The following is a 21,656-nucleotide window of genomic DNA, read 5'->3' as shown; positions in this document are numbered from 1 at the left end:
GCACCCCAAAGGGTCCCCCAAGCCCTGCCAGGAGTGATCCCTGAGTGCAGAACCAGGAATAATCCCTAAACACAACCCTACAGACAAAAAATAAATTTAAAGAGAATAAGAAAGATTCAGGCAACAAGTAAATTGGCTGATGAAAAGTGAAAAAGACAAAAACATATCTAGAGAACTATTTTGAATAGAAATTAGTCCGGGGAAGTCACTCAAGGTTCACCATTTCCAGCGCTCTGTAAAAAACTAGTGAATAAAATTAAATTCAGAAGTAAGTGATATTTAATGGACTCATATGAAAGAGTAAATTTAGAGCAAAAGATAGTATAGCCAGTAATCCTCACACACAACCAATCAGGATTCAATCTCTGGCATCCCATATGGTTCCCCTAACCCCACCAAAGTGATCCCTGAGCACAGAGCCAGGAGGAATCCCTGAGCACACCAGTGTGGCACAAAAACAAAGGAAGGAAGGAAGGAAGGAAAGAAAGGAGGGAGGAAAGAAGGTTGAAATCTAAGGTGCCCAGCCAGGTGAAATAGTCACTGTTTTTATCTCTCTGCCCCTTCTCTACCTCTTAACCTTCACGTTTATTTGAAAAAGAAACCAAAATTAAAGTGAATCCTGGAGAAATACTGCGGAGGCTCAGAGTGACTGCCTTACAAGCACACGGTCTTGAGATCAAATTCTCGGTACCCTCCATATGCTGAGTGTGATCCTGGCAGCTCTGCTGTCTAAGAGCCCCAGCACCTAAAGCAATTTTTGACCATACTATAGCCAAAAGTTGTGCATGCACTACATAAAAGGTTGTAGCTTCCTGCAAGCCCCCTGTTACAGAAATATGTGAGCACAATTTGCAAGGAAAACAACTTTTGGCAAACAAGTATGTAAGCACCACAGCAATTCCAGCAAACACTACAACCCTAACTTGGGGGCCTCAACTAAGAGTTTGACCAACAGCAAAACATATGCACAAGCACCACAACTAAAAGAGTGGAAACCTCAGTGAACACCATGGCCAGGTCTGTGAGCATTGTAACCTGCTCTGTGACCCCTTACAATCACCACAGCTAGAAAAAAAAAAAAAGCAGCACAATGAGCGGTTATAGAACCCTCCAATCAATATAACAACAATGAAGGGAGAGTGGAGATGGGGAGGAAATTCTTTTTCCTTTTTAGGAAAATCCAACTTGTGATCTAAATAAGCTTGCATTTGTCACCTTCCCACCCCTCCCTTTAAACACTGGAAATAGTACAAGAGACAAAGAACTCTGAGAAGCAGAAAAGCATCACTGACTGCAGGCAGGCAAAAAACAACTTCAAGAGAAACTGATTATGACTCTCACCAAAAATAAGCAGCCAGAGGAGCAGCTGCCCTTCTTGGTGGAAAGAACTCTCTTCCCAAGAGAAGAATCCAATGAGACCATCAGGAAGCCTTTCTGTCCCTGCAGGTCTGAAGCCCTCTTTCCCCACCTCGAGACAGAACTAGCAAGAGAAACTCAACTATATCAGGAAGTTGGGTCTAGAAGGTTCTTCTCATCCACCAGTCCGAATCTTCTCCAGGGTCATCAGATCAGCAGCAGAATAGTCATCTCTTACCTATCAACAGATCCATGATAGCTCAGCTAAAAAAACACCCTGTACTCTCTCAAGCAACACCAGCAGGAACAAGTGGGAGGCCTGGTGGTATCAGATAGAACGAGCCCAAATGACAGCATAAAAACTCTAAGAATTAAAGTATCATCAGAGCCACAGGCGACAGAAATAGGAGAGAAACAGGCACACTCACCTGGGAAGTTCAGTCAAGATTTTTAAATTCATATTCTTAACTATAAAACTTTTCAAATTCAGTTTGTAGTTCAAGTGATTGCACCAAAATGCATTTCATTGAAGAAGGGCTTTAACATAGCTGCTAGAGTACAAAAATAATTCACTAACAGTATTTCTTACCATTTACATGCTTCAATACTGACAGAAGAAACATGACTCTATCTGAACAAAATACTAAGCTGCATTTAGTAAGACAGAAAGAAAAGTTTAAAAAAGCCACCAAGTAAGCAAGTAATGTCCCTATGACAAACCAAAACTGACCTCATGATACAAAGTGAGGCATTTTTGCAGAAGCAGTTAAGAGGCAGAAATGAGGATGAACAATTCACTATGTTTAACTATGAAGACATCTTTCACTACCGGTTAATATATGCTAACCATAGTTTCCTTACAATCGCTGGAATTTAAAACTCTTATGTTTACTTTGAAAGTATTACTTGTAGGGTACTTAAAAGATAAATTTAAATGAGTATCACTTGTTTGCACAGGCAATTGGAGCAGGATTATGGATGACAACATTCTATTATGAGGAAACATGGACCAGAAACAATGAGTCTATAAACAAATTAACTAGCAGCTTTTGAACTATTTTTTATTTTTTAACTGTAATTACAGTAATGACATTTAAAATTATTTAGCAAGATCAGAATTATTTGAAATCCCTCCTAAGCACAGAGCCAGGAATAGTCCCTTGGCACCAATGGGCATCCCAAAAACAAAAACAAAATTCAAATTTAAAAAAATAACAATAAAGAGGTAAGGAATAAAAATACAATTCATTTAAAATCCACTCACAATGCATAATGAGCAAATATTTGCTAAGTATATTTCCCTGGAAATAAAATACTTATTAGAAAAGATTATATACCAATTGTTTAAGATTGAGAAACTTACAGTCTACTAGACATAGCAATCATGAAAACTCACAAATGCTTATTAATAAACAGGCCATGGTAACCAACTGTTTATAAGCTCAGAGTGGATATAGGAGTATGTACGACCTTCACAGAAGAGATCAGGGAAGGCTGCATAGAACACGAAAATATTAAGGTATGAAGGTGCTATCAAAACAGTGAAAGGAAGAGTTCAGCTAAGGACACACAAAAAGCCTTTATTAAGAGGTGGACACATCCAAACTAAACATACTATCAACTGAAAATAGTAGGTCATATAGACAGTTTTGAATATGCATACCACACTGTAACCATGAAGTAAAAATCCTCTGTAGATACATGAAATTCTGAAAAAAAATTTAACCATAACACTAAGGAAAGCCACCAATCACCATCATGCCCTCCCCCAAAATAAATCAAGAAGAAACAGAAGTACAAATAAAAGAAAAAAAACAATACAATAAAAATAAGAACATATCAAACAATAATGAAACATAAAGGTACTACATTTGCCTAATGTCCATAACGACAACATTTCCAATATATAAACAAGTGGTAAGAAGGTGGGAACAGACAATGGTGAATAATAAGGAATTCTGGCACACTGTGTTATAAATGAACTTCAACTGCCTATTAGTGCTAATGGATCAAATATCATAGAAATAGCCTGTTTTTTTTAACATACTTTAACTGAATGTAAAAATTTCAGTCATATATTTACAGTTGAACTTTGTTTTTAAGCTTGAAATAAACAACTTAATCTCCAATCTCAGAAAATTAGAAGGAAAAAGATAATTGCAAATAAGTTTGGGATAAAAAATGCTCTGAAAGATTTTTGGCTGCCAGGCTGACTCCCTTGGGGCAGAAGGGACACTCACCTACCCCTCTCTGGGTTGCCTGGAATGAAACATCCTGGCACAGGGTCTAGAGGCATCTCCATGGAGTATGGTTCTGTGTTCTCTTTCCAAGAGATTTATTGTTGAGTGTCTGGATCATGGTCATTAATGAGACTATATGGCGCCAATCACCCCCATGCTCACAGCTGCTCTCCACACTCTCAAACAAGCCTTACCCATGAGTGAATCTATTCCTGGACATCTAATACTTTACAGCACCAATATACCAGGAGTATCACACCACATTTGGTGGGATTTAAAGTCGAGGCAACCAACCTTATGGAAAATATATACATACAAATATATATATATATATATATTTATGCACACAAGTCTCAATGCGATAGCACAGCGGGTAGGGCGTTCACCTTACACGCGGTCAACATGGCCGACCCGAGTTCGATTCCTCCGCCCCTCTTGGAGAGCCCGGCAAGCTACCGAGAGTATTCGATATGCCAGACACAGTAACAACAAAGTCTCCAATGGAGACGTTACTGGGCCCGCTCGAGCAATCTCTTATAGAAAGGCTTAATGGCTCCTGGGTGAAATACAGTTTTCACACACTTTCCTCTAAGGAATCTTTTCTGTGTCTTTTTAGGGGATTATTCATAATAAGCAATAAAAAAATAAGTTATTTCAGTTCTGTTTTGGGGGCAGTGTTTGGGGTTTGGGATGGAAACATTCGAAATATGGTGGTGGGAAGGTGGAATGGTGGTGGGAGTGGTGTTTGAATATTAATTGTAATAAATTATCGTGAACAACTTTATAAAAATAAAATTAAATTTTAAAAAATGCTCTAATAAACCAGGTAAATCTCAAGAGAGATATTAAAACTATGTATTAAAACACACAAACTATTTATCAATATACAGGTCATCAAAAAAAAAAGAATTCAGAAAGATTTCTAAAACAATTAAATGTCATGCATTAAACCTGAATGAATCCTGGATACAAAAACTTCAACAAAATTTAGCAACAACTAGGGATATCTGAATTTGGACCATAATATCAACTTTTAATTTATACATAATTTGATAATGTTATCATAAAAGGAAATAAGCATACTCTCCAGATAAGCATGCTTAAAATTATAAATATACTTGAATATATTCTCTAAAGTTTTTAGAATACAAGTACATAAAGAGGAAATTTGACAAAGTATTAAAATTAAGCATACAAATGAGGGATTTTGTGTGTGCTCATTTTCCAACTTCTTTCATTTTTCTAGAACATAGAACATTATAAAATAAAATACTGACAAGATAGGAAGATAGAAAGCATAAAGGAGACTTGCTAAAATAAAGGAAAAGTGGCAGCAGTCTCATCAAACATGAAAGCCATGCTGTGTGTTCACGGACAGGGCACAGAACCTTTCTGAGTTTCAGCTGAAACAGGGGGAAGTAAATTCCTACAGTTCCTTCCAACAATAAAACAACAGGAGTCAGAGAGATAGTCCAGCAGACAAAGAATTTGCCTTGCACACATAGGAGCCAGGTTCAATCTCCAAGACAGGTTCAATCCCCAGATTTCATCCCAAAGTGTAGAGCCAGGAATAAACCCTAAACCCTACTGGGTATATCCCAAAAAAACAAACAAAAAACCAACCAAACAAACAAAAATTCTTGTAATCTTTCTGCTTCTTCTAAGAGCTAAACTCAAAAGATTATCATATGCGAGGTACAAAAATTCATAGGACTGCTGTAAGCAATAATAAAAAAATCTTAAAATGGCTAGCTTAATTAATGTATGTTAATCACTTAATCACTTAATCACTTAATCCCCGTTATTCATCGATTTATTCGAGCGGGTGCCAGTAACGACTCCATTCATCCCGGTTGCGTGCTAGCGTAGCCCAATGGTATCTGTTCGTTCTAGGAACATGCATAGCCTCAAACCGATCATTCAGAGTCTTGACGAAGAAGTCTGACCATCTTATAGGTGGGCGTCCACGTGATCTCTTGATGTCCCATGGAATCCAATCAGTAATGGCTCTAGTCCAGCAGTTGTCTGTAAACCTCATTACGTGTCCAGCCCATCTGATTTTTGAAGTCTTGGCAAATGAGACAGCGTCTCTGATTCTTGAGCGTTGACAAAGATCAGAACTCCGAATTCTATCTCTCATTTGAGTGAATCGTGATATTCCAAGCATAGTTTTTTCGATTCCTCTTTGAGAGACCCGAATAGTGTTCTCATCCTGTTTTCGTAGGGTCCAGGTCTCTGAGGCATATGTTAATGCAGGAAGAACAGTGGAATCAAAGAGATGTGCTCCTAGCTGGAGGTTCTTTGTCCTTTTAGTTATTTCTTCAATGCTCTTGAAGGCATTCCAAGCCGCTCTCTTCCTCCTGCGCAACTCAGGTGCCAGGTCATTCATCATGTTGATTTCTCGACCTAGGTATATATAACTGTTGCATTCGGAGATGGTGGTTCCGTTGAGAGCGAAAGGAGCATCAGGAACAAGGCTGTTTCTCATAAACATTGTCTTCGTAAGATTCAGCTGTAGTCCGACCTTTCCACATTCACGGTCAAAGTCGTTCAGCATTTGTGCCGCTTGGCTGATGTTTGGTGTTATTAGAACGATGTCATCAGCAAAGCGGAGGTGGTGTAGTTGCCGACCATCTATCTTCACTCCCATGTTTTCCCATTCCAGTCGTCGCATGATGTTCTCGAGGGTGGCACTGAAGAGTTTTGGTGAAATGGTATCACCCTGCCGATGTTTGTATGTTATGCCGATAATAATGTATGTTAATTATTAATTTATCAGTTAATTAATTAAGCAATAAATAGTAACTCATTTTGGAGAAAACATCATAAAAATTCTTCAGGAAAAAAAGAAAGAGATTAAGACTACCAATTTGATTAAAGAAATAGTAATTTGCTTAGTAGGAATAGTTATACAAAATTAGAATGATTTTAATATTTTTATTTAATATTATTTTGCATCTACAATATTAACCCTAGGAGGTTAGAGGTTATAATCATGATCTTTAAAATAAAATAATAAAATTATACAACCAAAATTTAGGTAACAATCTAGGAGATTTCAGACTTGTTTAAAATTATAAGATTGATCTCATTTTAAAAAGAAAACATGGCAGGGACGGGAAGGTGGGGGGCAGAGGGGAGCAGAGGGGGAACTGGGGCAACAGTAGAGCAGGTAAAGTGCTTGTCCTCTTCAGGGTTCACGGAGGTCCTTTCTCCAGAATCCCACCCATATGAGCCCCACCCAGAGTGACCCTAAGTTCGGAGCCAGGAGTAAGCCCTGAGCAAAAGCTCAGCATGACACAAAAGCAAAACAAAACAAAAGTGCATATGTGCGTGCATGTGTGTGTGTGTGTGTGTGTGTGTGTGTGTGTGTGTGTGTGTTGGGGGCTAGGGAGGGAGGCTGGAGAAATACTACAGAGGGTAGGGGGCTTTCTCCTTGCACATGACGTCCTGGGTTTAATTCCCTAGCACAGAATATGGTCCCCAGAGCAACACCAAGAATGATCCCTAAGTGCAGAGCCAGGAGTTATCCCTGAACATCACTGGTTGCGGCTCAAAAAAGTCACATAATTAAGGTACAGAAAAGTAATACAAGGTATTAACTAGTAACACTGTAACACTGTCCTCACGCTGCTCATCAATTTGCTCGAGCGGGCACCAGTAACGTCCCCATTGTGAGACTAGTTATTACTGATTTTTTTGGCATATCGAATACGTTATGGGTAGCTTACCAGGCTTTGCCGTGCAGGCTCAACACTCTCAGAAGCTTGCTGGGCTCTCCGAGCAGAGCGGAGGAATCGAACCCAGGTCCTTGGGTCTGCCACGTGCAAAGCAAACACCCTACCCGCTGTGCTATCACTCCAGCCCATTAACTAGTACATACTAATATTTTTCATGTACCTTTATTTCTAACACAACCATTGTAATTAATTTGCCTTTGGGTCTGGCTTGTGGGTTTTTGCATTGGTTTCACCCTTTGCCCGCCTCCAAGAGCTGGGAATGGAACCCAGGGCCTCACACATGTAAGATACATTTCCCTTTAGTGAAAGTCTTCCTTGAGATAATGGGGAAAATAACTCTCTAAAGATTTGTGTACATCCACACAGCTGCTCTAAGCGTAAAAACTTCTATTGTGCTGGGGATGTAGCACTCATAGATAGAGCCTTACATGTGCAAGGACCCCAATTCATTCTAACATGTAACACGCATACACACACACACACACACACACACACACACACACATACAGTCACTGTCACTGTCCTCTCATTTTCATCATTTGCTTGAGTGGGCCCAGTAACATCTCCATTGTGACACTTGTTACTGTGTTTGGCATATCACACACACAAACACCACACACACACACACACACACACACACACACACACACACACACTGAAATCCATCCGAGTATCATCTTTGTGTGCTCTTTCTTTCTATCCCCAAGCTACCCACAATTTCCACAACTTTTGACAAATGCACCTTAAAGAGATCATTAATATATCTCTTGTTGCTCACACCATCCTGAGCCCCACTATTTCTCACACCACCTCCTAAAACTACCAGCTTTCCATTTCATCCCAGTCAGTTCACTGCTCACATATAGTTAAAATGTTAGAATCAACTGAGAGAAAGCAAACTTCCCAAACCTTTCGAAGTTCTGAATATTTCTATGCCTAATTACTACCCACAGGGAGGAGATAGGCTTGTTTTTTTTTTCATCTGACTGCTACACACCCACATTACTTCTAATGAGTATGATTTCCCCACCACATACATCACTCTTAAAACAGCACCTTCTTACATACACTGATTCTTAAATATCAAATAGACAGAATGCGCTAACATTTTTTAAAAATCACTGCAAAATCAAGACAACACACAATTTTTTCTCTGCAATTTACTAGGAAGAAAAAAGTAATCCTACCGTGCTACTATGCATTGCTGGTCATAGTTTAGCTAAAGTAGCAGGTCCATATTGAAGAATTACACAGAACAGATGAGGAAGACACTTTGAGAAAAATGTGTGAAGTTTCACAGGAATGGTCATAGGTCTAGCCAGAAAATATGAGCTGCAAGAAGAAATTTAAAGAGTTAGAAGTGATTTTTTGTTACATAGCAATAAATAAATAAATAAAGTACAAATGTACACATACAGTGCAGTAAGCTACTAGTAGAAATTAACTGCAATAGTTTACCATATTCATCATATTAGTTGTAAGAATGCTACACAGATTTCATCCATTTATGGTAGGGTACATTACAAATAAGGCCATCAGAAATTGAAAGTATCATAAGTCAAATGGATTTATGAGAGCCTACAGGAATACCACAGTGGCTTATACATCCTAGCTTGTAAGCATTTAATCAGGAGTAGAAATCTTCAAGAATGGTCGAGATTAGTACCAGGAATTTTGTTCCATGGCTTGGAGGCCAGCCACACATGCTAGGGGAAAAGGCAGCTCAGATATAGAAGGGAGCACCAAATAAAGGGTGTTGGGAGGATCCTCCCGGGATGGGAGAAGCATGCTGAAAGTAGACTATTAGACCAAACATGATTGCCACTCAATGCCTCTTTTGCAAACCACAACACCCAAAAGGAGAGAGAGAATAAAGGGGAATGCCCTTCCACAGAGGCAGGGTGGGATGGGGAGGATGGGGGTGGGAGGGATACTCGGATCCGTGGTGGTGGGAAATGGGCACTAGTGGAGGGATGGGTATTTGATCATTGTATAATTGAAACCCAGTCACAAAAATCTGTAAGTCTACAACTGTACCTCATGGTGTCTCACTAATAAAAATTTTTTAAAAATAGAAAAAAGAAAGAAATCTCTGTGTGTTTGGGCCAGAGCAATAGTACAATAGGGAGGGAGTTTGTCTTGCACATGGCCAACCCAGGTTCCATCCCTGGCGTCCCATATGGTCCCCAGAGCACTACCAGGAGTAATTCCTGAGTGCAGAGCCAAAAGCAAGCCCTGAGATCACCGATGTGACCCAAAAAGCCAGAAAAAATAAAATTCCCATTCACAAGCAACTGTGCTGTTTAAGTTTACAAACTCAGCTGACTGACAGACCAAACCAAAAGTGACTGGCAGACCTATAGCAGCCAGGTACGTTTAAGCACCACAAAAGAGACTGCAAGCCTTGATGAGCACCATGACTAGAAAGATGTGCCAACACTAAGCAGAAGACGGACAATACCATGCAAGCACAAGTGTAAGCACTGCAGCAACCCCACGTGAGCACAGCCATGACCTGTCTATAAAAACAATGTGACCCACACCAAGACAAGTGTGCAAACACAACTAAGAGTGTAAACCTGTCCAGCAGCCCAAGAGATCCATCAGACTATGTTATCTGCTATGTAGGACATGCTCAAAATTCAAAATTCCAACAGAAGTTTCTAATGAATCTGCATCACTTTCATAAGATCTTAAAGACCAAAAATTTCACTGTGAATCAGGTACCATTTGTACTCACTAAATTTGTCTATCCCCTACTCTCTTCACTTCCTTTATACAGGTTACTAAATGAATAATGTATCTTACCTTCTCCCCTAATCTACTTCCTCAGTTTTGAAATAGTACACATTTCTATCTATTTTCAAAGATAAAACAACAAATTTGCATGATATTAAAATAAGCATTGACTACAGTTGTCTAAGTATTAGTATAGTATAGTATAGTATAGTATACTATAGTATACTATAGTATACTATAGTATAGTATAAAAAACTGATTAAGTATGTAAGGAAAATTTTGTTGAAAGCCAAGGAATAATGCTCCAAGGCAAAAAGCTACTTTAACATGCTATAGTATACTAAAATATGACTCTTACATTGACTGCCCTGCCAATTTTTGAAACCAGGGAATTCTATAAAATGCTTCTTAATCACTAGCTCTTCTTTATCACTGATTTAACTCAATGTGTTCCATTTATAGCTTTGGCTCAGTTCCTCATCTTTTTGCTTCAAGCTCTCCCATTTTTAATGCTTTCTCATTTTTCCCTGACTACTTTAAGATCAACTCTCTCTTTCAATCTTTCATTTTTGTTGTTGTTGTTTACCTACTGCATTTCCTGTCACTTTCCCCTATGCTTAATTTTCACAGAGGAAATTTCTTACCAGTAAGACTAATCCTTTCCTTCTGATCAGGAAACTGTCCAGTGTACAGGGATTGTATTTCCAGTTTCCTATACTTTCAAACCTTTTTTTCACCCGCTCAAGTAATTTATTCTCATGGTCTAGATTTCATAAATCTCTCAAAGATTGAATCTGTTGGAAATTTAATCTGCATGTAAGTAAAGTTCTATTACATTTCTTTTCTTTCACTGAACTATGACATGATTGAGAACAGGGATCATTATCTTAATAAAGGCTTCCCCTCATTCCAAAAGTAGAACGTTCCTATTTGGAATTATATAGTAGGTTATTTTTGGAGTCTGGAATGCTATTTTCATGGAATAGATTTACATGAAAAAAATTCCTAGCATTCCTATACCTTTTTCCTTGAAAAAAAAAAAGAAAGCTAACAAATAATGTTTGGGAATGCCGCCAATGAAGGGAACCTTATAAAGCCATACATATACAGAATATTTTGCAAAATACCAGAAAGATTCTGACCACCTAACAAGCGACGTGATCACTAACTGAATGAAATTTCTAGTTTTATTTTTGTTTTGGGCCATACACAGATATGCTCAAGGGTTACTCCTAGCTCTGCACTCAGAAATTATTCTTGGCAGTGCAACTGAACCCAAGTCAGTTACATGCAACGCAAACAACCTATCTGCCATATTATTGCTCCAGCCCTACCTAAATGAAATTCCAAGGTGAATTATAGCTTTCTCCAATTTGTACACTTCAGTATAAAATAATATTTACTAAGAGTTGTCATACTGGCCTATAAAATTCATTACTTAAAATTATCTTTAAATATGAAAATTATATTTATGTTTCTCTTATAATAAAGTCAGAATAAAATGTAATTAAATCCTCAATATAGTACAATAAATAGTGGAAATCATAAATATTTTCTAGGAAAATATACCGGAGTGCATACCAAGATATAAAAGTAAAAAAGGCCCTCCCGTTGATCGTGATTTGCTCGAGCGGGCCCAGTAACGTCTCCATTGGAGACTTTGTTGTTACTGTGTCTGGCATATTGAATACTCTCGGTAGCTTGCCGGGCTCTCCGAGGGGCGGAGGAATCGAACTCGGGTCGGCCATGTTGGCCGCTTGTAAGGCGAACGCCCTACCCACTGTGCTATCGCTCCAGCCCAAAGGTATGATCATACTAAAGGCCCTCCCATTGATCGATCGAGTGGGCCCATATCAAATACTCTCGGTAGCTTGCCCGGCTCTCCGAGAACGGCGGAGGAATCGAACTCGGGTCGGCCATGTCGGCCGCTTGTAAGGCGAACGCCCTACCCACTGTACTATCGCTCCGGGCTATACCAAGATATAAACATGATATATTACTTAATGTCACTTCAAGGATAAATGCAAAAATAAATAGACACAGCCTATTTAATTTCAAATATTTTTAGCATCTTCTGTCAACAAAGACAGTTGAGAGTTTTCTAGAATTTCATATTCTGGTATCTATCTACTTTGGAAACAGTTATTTTCAAAGATCTAGAAACAAAAAAGACAACTATTCTACTGAGTTCCCATGCCCATCACTAAATGCCAAGTGTCTTGTTTAAGAGATCTCATCAAAAACACCCATGCACTATTTATATCTCTTTTCAACCTAAGACTTTTCTGAAAGTTTAACTTTCAGTTAAAAAAAAAAAAAACTAAGGGGCTGGAGTGATAGCACAGCGGGTAGGGCATTTGCCTTGCACGTGGCCGACCCGGTTCAATTCCCAGCAACCCATATGGTCCCCCAAGTACCGCCAGGAGTAACTTCTGAGTGCAGAGCCAGGAGTAACCCCTGTACATTGCTGGGTGTGACCCAAAAGAGCAAAAAAAAAAAATTATAGGGGACAGACAGAGATAGAACTGCAGCTAAGGAGCTTGCCTTGTGCATGTCCAACCTGGGATAGATCCCCAGCACTCCACATCATTCCCTGAGCACACCATCTGCTGAAAGAATTTTCTGATTAATTCCTGCAAAAAAAAATATTGGTGTTGAATCTTACAAGTTTTTTTGGTTCAAATACTCTTTGGTAGGGAAGATATACTGATATTCTAGGTCTATGCCATTAATCTATTCTATGAACTTGAGAATGGGAACGATTAGAACCAAGCAAACTACATTAATTCAGAATAAGAGAAAGGTAGTTCAAGAGACAAAAATAGAGTAAGAATAGGGAGAGTAAGAATAGATAGTACAGGTTTGTAGAAGAGATTCAAAGGGATGGAATGCCTATTTGGCGTGCAGAAGCCCTGGCTTCAATCTCTGGCACTAAATGGTCCCCTGATCCCTATCCAGAGTAGTTCTTAGGCACCTTGGTCATAGTCCCAACACACACACACAATACACACAAAAGAAAACAAAAAAAAGTGTCTGTCACATGCATAAAAAACTCATTAAAAACATAACTTAGAATTTTATTGTAAAGCTTTCTGTATATAGCCATTTCAGTATCATTTGTTAAGGTATTATTACATGACATTTTCTTTGAAAACAATTTTAAATAAAAGCCACACTTAAGTTTGCTATTTTGTTTATATATATGTATATAATTTTTATCAGAAACTGGTATATAATTTATTAGAGATGTAGATGGAGTTGAGGTCGAAAGGAGAAGTATGGCCAGGACTGCAGTCAAGCAAAATTTAAGATGTGGTTCACCGCTGGTATATGTACCTGAAGGTTGGCATTTGTACAATGTTAAGAGTGAGGATCTCCATATGTGTGCCCTAGATCTTGAAGAGAAATATATTTAGTGCATAGGAAATAAAAGTTATGAGTGCAAGTATGAATTAGCCTGGGTAATTTGGGGTGGTAGAGAGGATTAAATTATCTTAGAAAATGTGTATGCATGTTTTTCTTTTTAGTTTTTGTGCCACACCTAGTGATTCTCAGGGGTTGGTCCTGGCTCTGCACTCAGAAATTACTCCTGATGGTGCTCAAAGGACCCTATGGGATACCAGAAATTGAACTCACGTCAGCTATGTGGAATGAGTCCTACCTGCAGAACTATTGCTATGGCCCCCAAAATTTGTATTTTTTGTACCTTTTCAAACTGTGCACAATACCTTTGCTAAGTTATACTAACAATGACAATACATTTGAATAGAAATAATGCACATATTTAGATATAATACCAAGGAAGTTGTCTTTTCTTTAATAAATTTGTGTGTGTGTGTCTGTGTGTGAGTCTGTGTGTGGTGCTGAAAATGAAATCCAAGGTCTCACACATGCAATGTGTGTGCTTTGCAACTGAGCTACATCTATGGTTCAGGTGTTACTTATTTTTAACCCACATCTTTCAAATAGTAAATGAAAAATATTTGTTTGTTTGAGGGCCACACCTAAACAAGAGTCAAACAAGAGCTTAAGGATGAAGAAATGAAAATTTGAAATCACGAAGACCATGCATCTAATCACACCTAACCACCTAATTTAAAGCAATGCAAGTAAGAATATTTTTAGTTGCTATAATTTATAATTACTATTGGGAAATGATTTTCTCTGGATTTTTCACATTCCTCCAGTCTTCTAAGCAAAAAAGTACCATAATGGTATTTTAACAACAGTGTTGACTGCTAAGGCCTCCACGGAGATAACTCCAGTGAGATTCGGAGACACAGAGAGTCCTTTCCTTCCATAGCAGACATTTACTTATACAGTCTTTATTATTGGGGAGTGAGGGAGAAAGGGATGGTGCTAATTACATTTGTTACTTTATAGGTTTATATTATTTCACATTACTTTGTACATTATGTTATTTATATTCCAGGGTACTAAGCTTAACCAGGCTCATACAGCAGAGCTGCCAGGTTCATATTCAGTGAATGTGGCTAAAACCAGAAAACTGACCCAAAGAACCTGAACAGCCAAGTCCTCTAGAAAAAACTTGTGCTTAACTCGCCCTTCCCAGAAAGCCTACAGATCATGCTTCAATGTACCTTTCCCCTAAAAAAACAAGTTCGCATTTAACACAGAATGCTTCAGGGAACCTGCCTAGGAGAGGACTTTTTTTTTTATTCTGGTACCCAATGATCTGCAATCCACTCTTTTTAAAAACTTCCCTGCTTTTTCTTCATAAAAACTATACTTTATGATGAAACAGAAGAGATGGTTATTTTGAGGACAAGAGTCTACCTTGTTTCAACCTGCCAGACTGTGGCAAATAAAATTCCTTCTCTATAGTATCAGTCTTTTGATTGATTGGTTCTCAAGAGAATGGAATGAAAACTTTTGGTTACAATTTGGTAAAACCAGCCAGAAATGGGGTTCTACAATGTCAAGTCAGGAAACTTTGAGGTAAGTCCCTCAGCTGATAGGAGTCACTTTTCCTTTGATATTGTCCACTCACCTTCCTGACCCACTGCAGACTATTTCTCTCGGCATTCCCGAAGGGTCAGAGAAGCAACCGGGAGTAAACTGATGGAGGAGAGAGAGAGAGAGAGAGAGAGAGAGAGAGAGAGAGAGAGAGAGAGAACAAAGACAGAGACAGACAGAGACAGAGACAGACAGAGACAGAGACAAAGTGTGTGTGTGTGTGTGTGTGTGTGTGTGTGTGTGTGTGCGCGCGCGCCCCCGGGAACTCTCATCCCTTCTCTCTGGGCACTGACATTCTCTTTGTGGTATTGGAGCAATGCTTCAAGTACTCTCTAAAAATGAGAATAGTATTTATAGACTTTTACTTGGGATCCCTGTATCAATTCATCTGTATGTAACCACTTCTGTATCTATTATTTACCAAAACAAAAAGCATGCTGAGAATGGGAAATTCTGATCAGAAAGTAATTGGCCACTCTGTGAGAACTTCAGAAAATGTAAGCCATGTCAGTAAACCGTGACATTCAAGTGACCTTGTTCAACTAGTTAACAAATAGGACAAGCTGAATTGTTGCTGGATACTAAAGTGAAAATTGACAGCAATTTGAGGGACCGTGGTGTCCCTCACCTAGAAAAGTGTGGTGAGTTTCCCTATCCCTCACTGAAAAAAATCAGCTGGATACCTTATTTATATGCAATGTTTTATTTGTACTATTACTATGTGTTACATGCTGTGATTTGGGATTTTTTTCTATGAAACTGAGGTGTTTAGAAGGGCTTTTTTTTTTTCAATCTGCTTCAGTTTTATGTGTTGTGGAATCCAGGCTGCCTTTTCATTTGTTATAGCAAGTCTTGAAACATAAAAAGCTGAAAAATCTTCCATTAGTCACTAGGACTCCTGAATTTCAAAACCATGCTAAATTCTAAAGAAAAAACATAAACTGACTAGAACCTAGGAAATACAGAGTGAGATAAGAGATCTCAAGTCTCCTTTCTGCACCTGCACTGCACTGTGACCTTCAGGAAGGGGAAAAATCATGAGACTGGATTAAGGTATGTGTGTGTGTGCGTGTGTGTGTGTGTGTGTGTGTGTGGTGTGTGTATTGCTGTGTTATGTTTTCTTTTTTGTTTGACCTTGGTAGAGGAAAACTAACCTTAATCTCTTTAACACAAAGATAGGTAAACCACTGGTAGGGCTTATTTTACAGACCAAGACCCAGGTTTAACCAGAAACTAGACTTTCTGTCTTACAAATAAAGGTATGATATCAAAAACATTAACAATAAACTATAAATAACTAGGAATAAAGTAGAGAACTATCAAAATTAAATTGAGTTCTTTCACAAGCATTGGCAGTTTGAATATTTTCTTATATCCATATCTGAAATTTTAACAAAATCTGACAGACTTCCTTTTGTGACTAAATGTATGTCTGACTATCTCCCCAACTTTCATTTTGCTTCTGGACTGCAATAGTATTTATTTGGGGTGAGGAGCCACACCCATAGTTACTCAGGGCTTACTCTGGGCTCTGTGCTCAAGGATCGATCCTGGCAGTGGGGCCGCCAGAACCATTTAAGAGTTGCCAATAATCAAACCAGGGTCTGACACATGCAAGGCAAGCACCCTACCCACTGTACTATCCTTCTGGCACAAAAAAAAAGTCAAAAATGGATATAAAATTATTTTCCTGCTAGATTTGTTAATCAGAATGAGCTGGTGTTATCTAAACATGGAAGTGATGTACATAAAAGGTTTTTGACTAATATAAAGACAAAAATGGAGTCACTTATATTAATGCCAATAAAACTTACATAAAAATCAGATAATCAAAAATCTTTAAGAATATTTGAATTCTGAGATTTTTGATAACTTAAAGTTTAAGAGCTTCCTAATGATTTGAAAGAAAGGATTTTTTTTTTGGCAAGACAATGATTTCAGACTGACTGAATAAGACTCTGCCTCTGTTAAAACTAAAGCTACAGTCCTGAGATTTAGTGAAAATTTAGAGCACTCTATTGTAGGTGTATCTTAAAGTGGTTTCCAACTCTCTTGGGAAAATCGAGTTGTCCAAAGTTTAGTAAAGAGAAATCACTGAGTATCTAGGTCATCTTATTAAAATATTAATTATTGGATTTAATTTACTTTTAAAACGAGGGGTTTAGACCTATAAAAAACACAGACATGGAAGTCAGGGCCAGAACTATAGTACAGCAGGTAGGGCACTTGCCTTGCACATGGCCTACCCAAGTTCAATTTCCGGCACCCTACATGGTCCCCCTGAGTCCTGCCAGGAATGATCATTGAGTGCAGAGTGAAGCGTAAGTCCTGAGCACTGCCAGGTGTGCCTTTCCCTCCCCCCAACACACACACAAAAAACATACAAATGTATTTTAAGTAAGAAAGATAATGGGAAAATTTATTGGGGGAAAAGACAATTCTATCATAAAGTGAAATAAGTTCTGAAGTGGGATGAAGAGAACTAATATGATAGAACATGAATGGTCTTTGAAAATCTGATGTGTAATCAAGCTTATCAGAATCTAATGAATTGTTATGACTCTTAAGATTAAGATTTTATATATAAAGTATATTTGAATGAAATCAGATCTTAACTGAAATCTCCAAGCTTGCTCATATCAGTACTGGGCCTCCTCCACCCAGATCCCCCAGATCCCCCATTTCCAGTAGCTTGGCAGTCACACCCACAAACTGCACCCGGAGCCATGTAACCCCATCAACGGCCAAGATCCAGAGACTATAAAACAAAGCTCCTGGAAGCGTGTGGCCACCTCTTATAGTCTAGCCCACTGTTGTACGTAACGTACATTTTTCATTCCTCTCAGAGAGCTCGGCAAGCTACTGAGAGTATCCCACCATACGGCAGAGCCCCGCAAGCTCCCTGTGGCATATTCAATATGCCAAAAAAAAAGCAACAATAATGAGTCTCATTCCCCTGACCCTGAAAGAGCCTCCAATAAGGCACCCTTGGAAGGACCAGTAAAAAGAGCCTGCTAAAATCTCAGAGCTGGAACGAATGAAGATGTTACTGGCACCTGCTCAAGCAAATCGATGAATGGGATGACAGTGATACATACATAATAAAGGATTAAACCATGCAATTCACTGCAATGTGTATAGAACTGGATCTCATTAAGCAAAATAAGTCAGAACAGATACTGGATGGTGTCACTCATTTGCAGTACAGAGAGACAAATTGAAATAGTATGTTACATTGATACACCGTTGGCTTTGAATTACAAAACTAATTACCAAGTAAAGTAGTGAGGGAAAAGAGAGTGTCATGAAGATAAAATTGGAGGTTATGTAGGGAGAGTGCTGGAGCGCAGTAACTATACCTCAACACCGTAAATGTTAACACTATTGTAGTCATGTTAACTAAACTATAATAAAAAATTATGAGAACAAATTAAAAGTTACTCTCCTAGAGAAACCCTGAAGGTATAAGTTCACCTTTGTAAGTATATCTTTCCCACCAAGTAACTTTGTTCTATTCTACTGTTCCCTAGTCTTCTCTGTTCAACATTGGAAATAGTGAGGTCTTAGTCAATATCCCATTCCTAAAATAAAAAATTTACAGTGGGAACTTAAATGACTAGGTAGAAAACAGATTCCCCAATTAGAATCCCCAAGAAAAGGGATAATTGGTTATTTTTCCCATAATGTCAGTGTCTTCCATTCCTAATTCCCATGATGCCCCTATCCAGCAGGGAAGCAGCCAGATTTGACTTGGTTCTCCAGACTCTGTAGAAATGCAAGGAAATACTTAGAGTGGGAGTTAGAAATATCAATTTCTCTAGATTAAGGCTTCTTAAACTTTTTCCACTTGTAACCCCAGATACATAGGTAGATAAAATAGGTATAAAAATTAAATAAATTTACTGTTATTGTTAAATAATAAATTTATTTTGAAGCAAATTTTTAAGATTTTTCATAAGCTGTTACATGGCCCAAAATACGCATGTGTCAAAATACTCAATTTAAGAAAATAGGGGATGCTTATGTTTGTCTTGTGCTTACTCCAAAGCCTAACCCTACTTTGTTTAGGCTTACAGATAGATCATAGTGTATCTCACTGAACCATCATAAGAGAATTTTATTTTTTGTTCTGGTGCCCACTGTTCTGCAATCAACCTTTCATAAAAATATGCTTCCAGTTCTCTTTCCTCTGTAAAGACCACTTACTGCGACCTAGCAAGCATGGTAACTTTGAGGACATGAATCCACCATCTTCCAACCTATTGGTCAGTTGTCAATATAGCTATTTCGCTACCTGTCACCGTATCTCTCAGTTGACTGGTGTTTGAAAGGCCTTGGTACTGGACCTTAACAGTAACATGGTATCATCAAGGTTTTGATCTTGCCATCATGGTTAGTTACAAAGCAGGCATTCTAAGTCACTGAGCCAATCCGATGGGCCCAATTAATATTATTTATATGTCTACCTCACCTAAAGTAATCACTTTATATAATTACTATCAATTTTCTTTAAGAAATAGAATAATTCTAAAATTTGTATGGAAGTACAGAAAACTCCAAATAGTCAAAACAATTCTGAGAATAAAAAAGAAAAATGGAGCTATCACATTATCTAACTTGAAATTACAAATTTCAAATAATAATTAAAAAAGCTTAATATTAGAAACAAAAACAGGCACACAGAACAACATAAAAAAAGAGAGCCCAGAAATAACCCACATATACACATCTATTTTATAATGAAGAAGCAAGGTGCTTCCCTTGCACATGGATAATCCTGGCTCAATCCCCAGTAACTCGTATGGCCACATGAGCCAGGACAGATTCTTAAGCACAGAGGAAACCCTCAACCCTGCCAGAAGGGGGCAAAACAAAAACAAACCCACAGAAGAAGAAAAAAAGAAATTGGGGAAACTTACATACACAATATGAAACCAAATCCTATTTAATAATACACAAAAATGAAATAAAATGAATCAAAAATTTAAGATAACTGATTCAAAGTCTTAAAATAGAAGCAAACACAAATGATACATCTCAGGACCTCAATAACAAAGGTGAATTCAGACAATGATTACAAGTGGATCATCATTTTTTCCAAAATACAAACAAACAAAAAGATGTGTGGGCACTGCACCTAGCAGTGTCAACTCCAGAGAGTGAGTACCATAGAGGCCGTCTAGTGAATACTAGTACCAGAATGTACGTAGGCACAACTGTGAAACCCCTTGCACACACATATGTGAAGTGTATGAAGTGTAGAACATCCAGCAAACTCTACACTGCGCAGTCAATCATCCTAACCAAGTGTATAAAACCCCCAACTATCATAATAATAGCTACAAAACAAAAGGGAATGGGAGAAGGGGGGTGAGGTCTAGCTATTATCCTATTAAAATTAATTGGGTAAGTCATAAAAGGATAATCATATTATCCTACAAGTAAGGAAATTCTGTATCATTCACAACCTGTATAAGAATTAAACTTCCAGATAGTGGCAGTTTATTAATAAACAGTCAAAATCTCTTTCAAATATTACTGGTGAGTGTGAGAGAAAAAGTGGAATGGGATAGAATTTATGGATATGAGATATCTTGACATGTAAAGAAATCTATCCAAAAGCCATGAGAATTTTTTTGCAGCACTGTAACACTCCATAAATATTTCACAAGTCAACTTTTGTTTCCCTAGAAGGTGTGGCAGATTGATTTACATCCAGATCAAAGACTCACCAGACTGAACATTCCATTTTTAACTCACTAAAAAATGTCCACTTTCTGGCTAAGATCCACCATTCTTAGGCCTTTCTACTGGGTTTTTTTTTTGTTTGTTTTTTTCTCTTCTAGCAGCTGGCATTTTCAGGAAAACTTTTTGCAAAGTAAGTCTTATCACTTATCACTTGACAGAAACTATAATATAGGACGACCTCAAACAGAGAACAAAGCTGAGGCAAGATGTGTTACCAGGAAATTAATTGGTCATGCATAGCATTAGGGTCTCACTTCTAATAAGAGAAATTTACTTCATCAAAACTGCAAGGATTCATGGTGGTGGAAAATGGGCACTGGTGGAGGGATGGGTATCTGATCATTGTATAATTGAAACCAAAGCACAAAAAATTGTAAATCTACAACTGTAAAAAAAAAATAAAATAAAATAAAGGGAAAAAAAAAAAGACCCTGGAAAAAAAAAAAACTGCAAGGATTTCAACATGGACCTTTAGTGTCACTCCCAACCAGCTGAAACTATTTAAACTATTTAAATAAATCCAGAACCGGTTGATAGTTTGCTGTATTTGGACATTTACTATTTGGACTTATTTCAGACTATCATATGAATGAACTAAATTTAAATCACTTTATAGCTTGATCTCATTAAATACAGGATACAAACTAAGACTGGTTCTGTTACCAAAAAAAAAGAAAGAAAATCAATAAAATCCATCTAAATAAAAGAATTATGAAATGCAAAACAAATGTACAAAATACTCAGTACTTTAACAGGCACTAAATAAATGTTAATAAACCTTTCCATAATAAAACCTGAATTCTTTTAATTTTCTATAATCTTTTACTGAAAGAAACTACTTCTATTTTACAGATTA

At 37.9% G+C, this 21,656-nt stretch overlaps 1 protein-coding gene across 1 annotated transcript in view; it reads right to left on the bottom strand.

The window, feature by feature from the left end:
- The window catches only part of FER (FER tyrosine kinase), a 444,812-nt gene that overhangs the window by 412,805 nt on the left and 10,351 nt on the right, over nucleotides 1–21,656 (bottom strand). The window contains exon 2 of the mRNA XM_056139057.1: nucleotides 8,524–8,668. The gene's annotated coding sequence lies outside the window, so the exon portion shown is untranslated. The remainder of the gene's footprint in view (nucleotides 1–8,523; nucleotides 8,669–21,656) is intronic.

Source organism: Sorex fumeus, unplaced genomic scaffold (genome assembly GCF_029834395.1).
Source record: "Sorex fumeus unplaced genomic scaffold, SorFum_2.1 ptg000131l, whole genome shotgun sequence".
In the NCBI taxonomy this organism is placed as follows: Eukaryota; Metazoa; Chordata; class Mammalia; order Eulipotyphla; family Soricidae; genus Sorex; species Sorex fumeus.
Note: the sequence above shows the minus strand (reverse complement) of the source record. Positions and strands in the feature narration are given on the sequence as shown.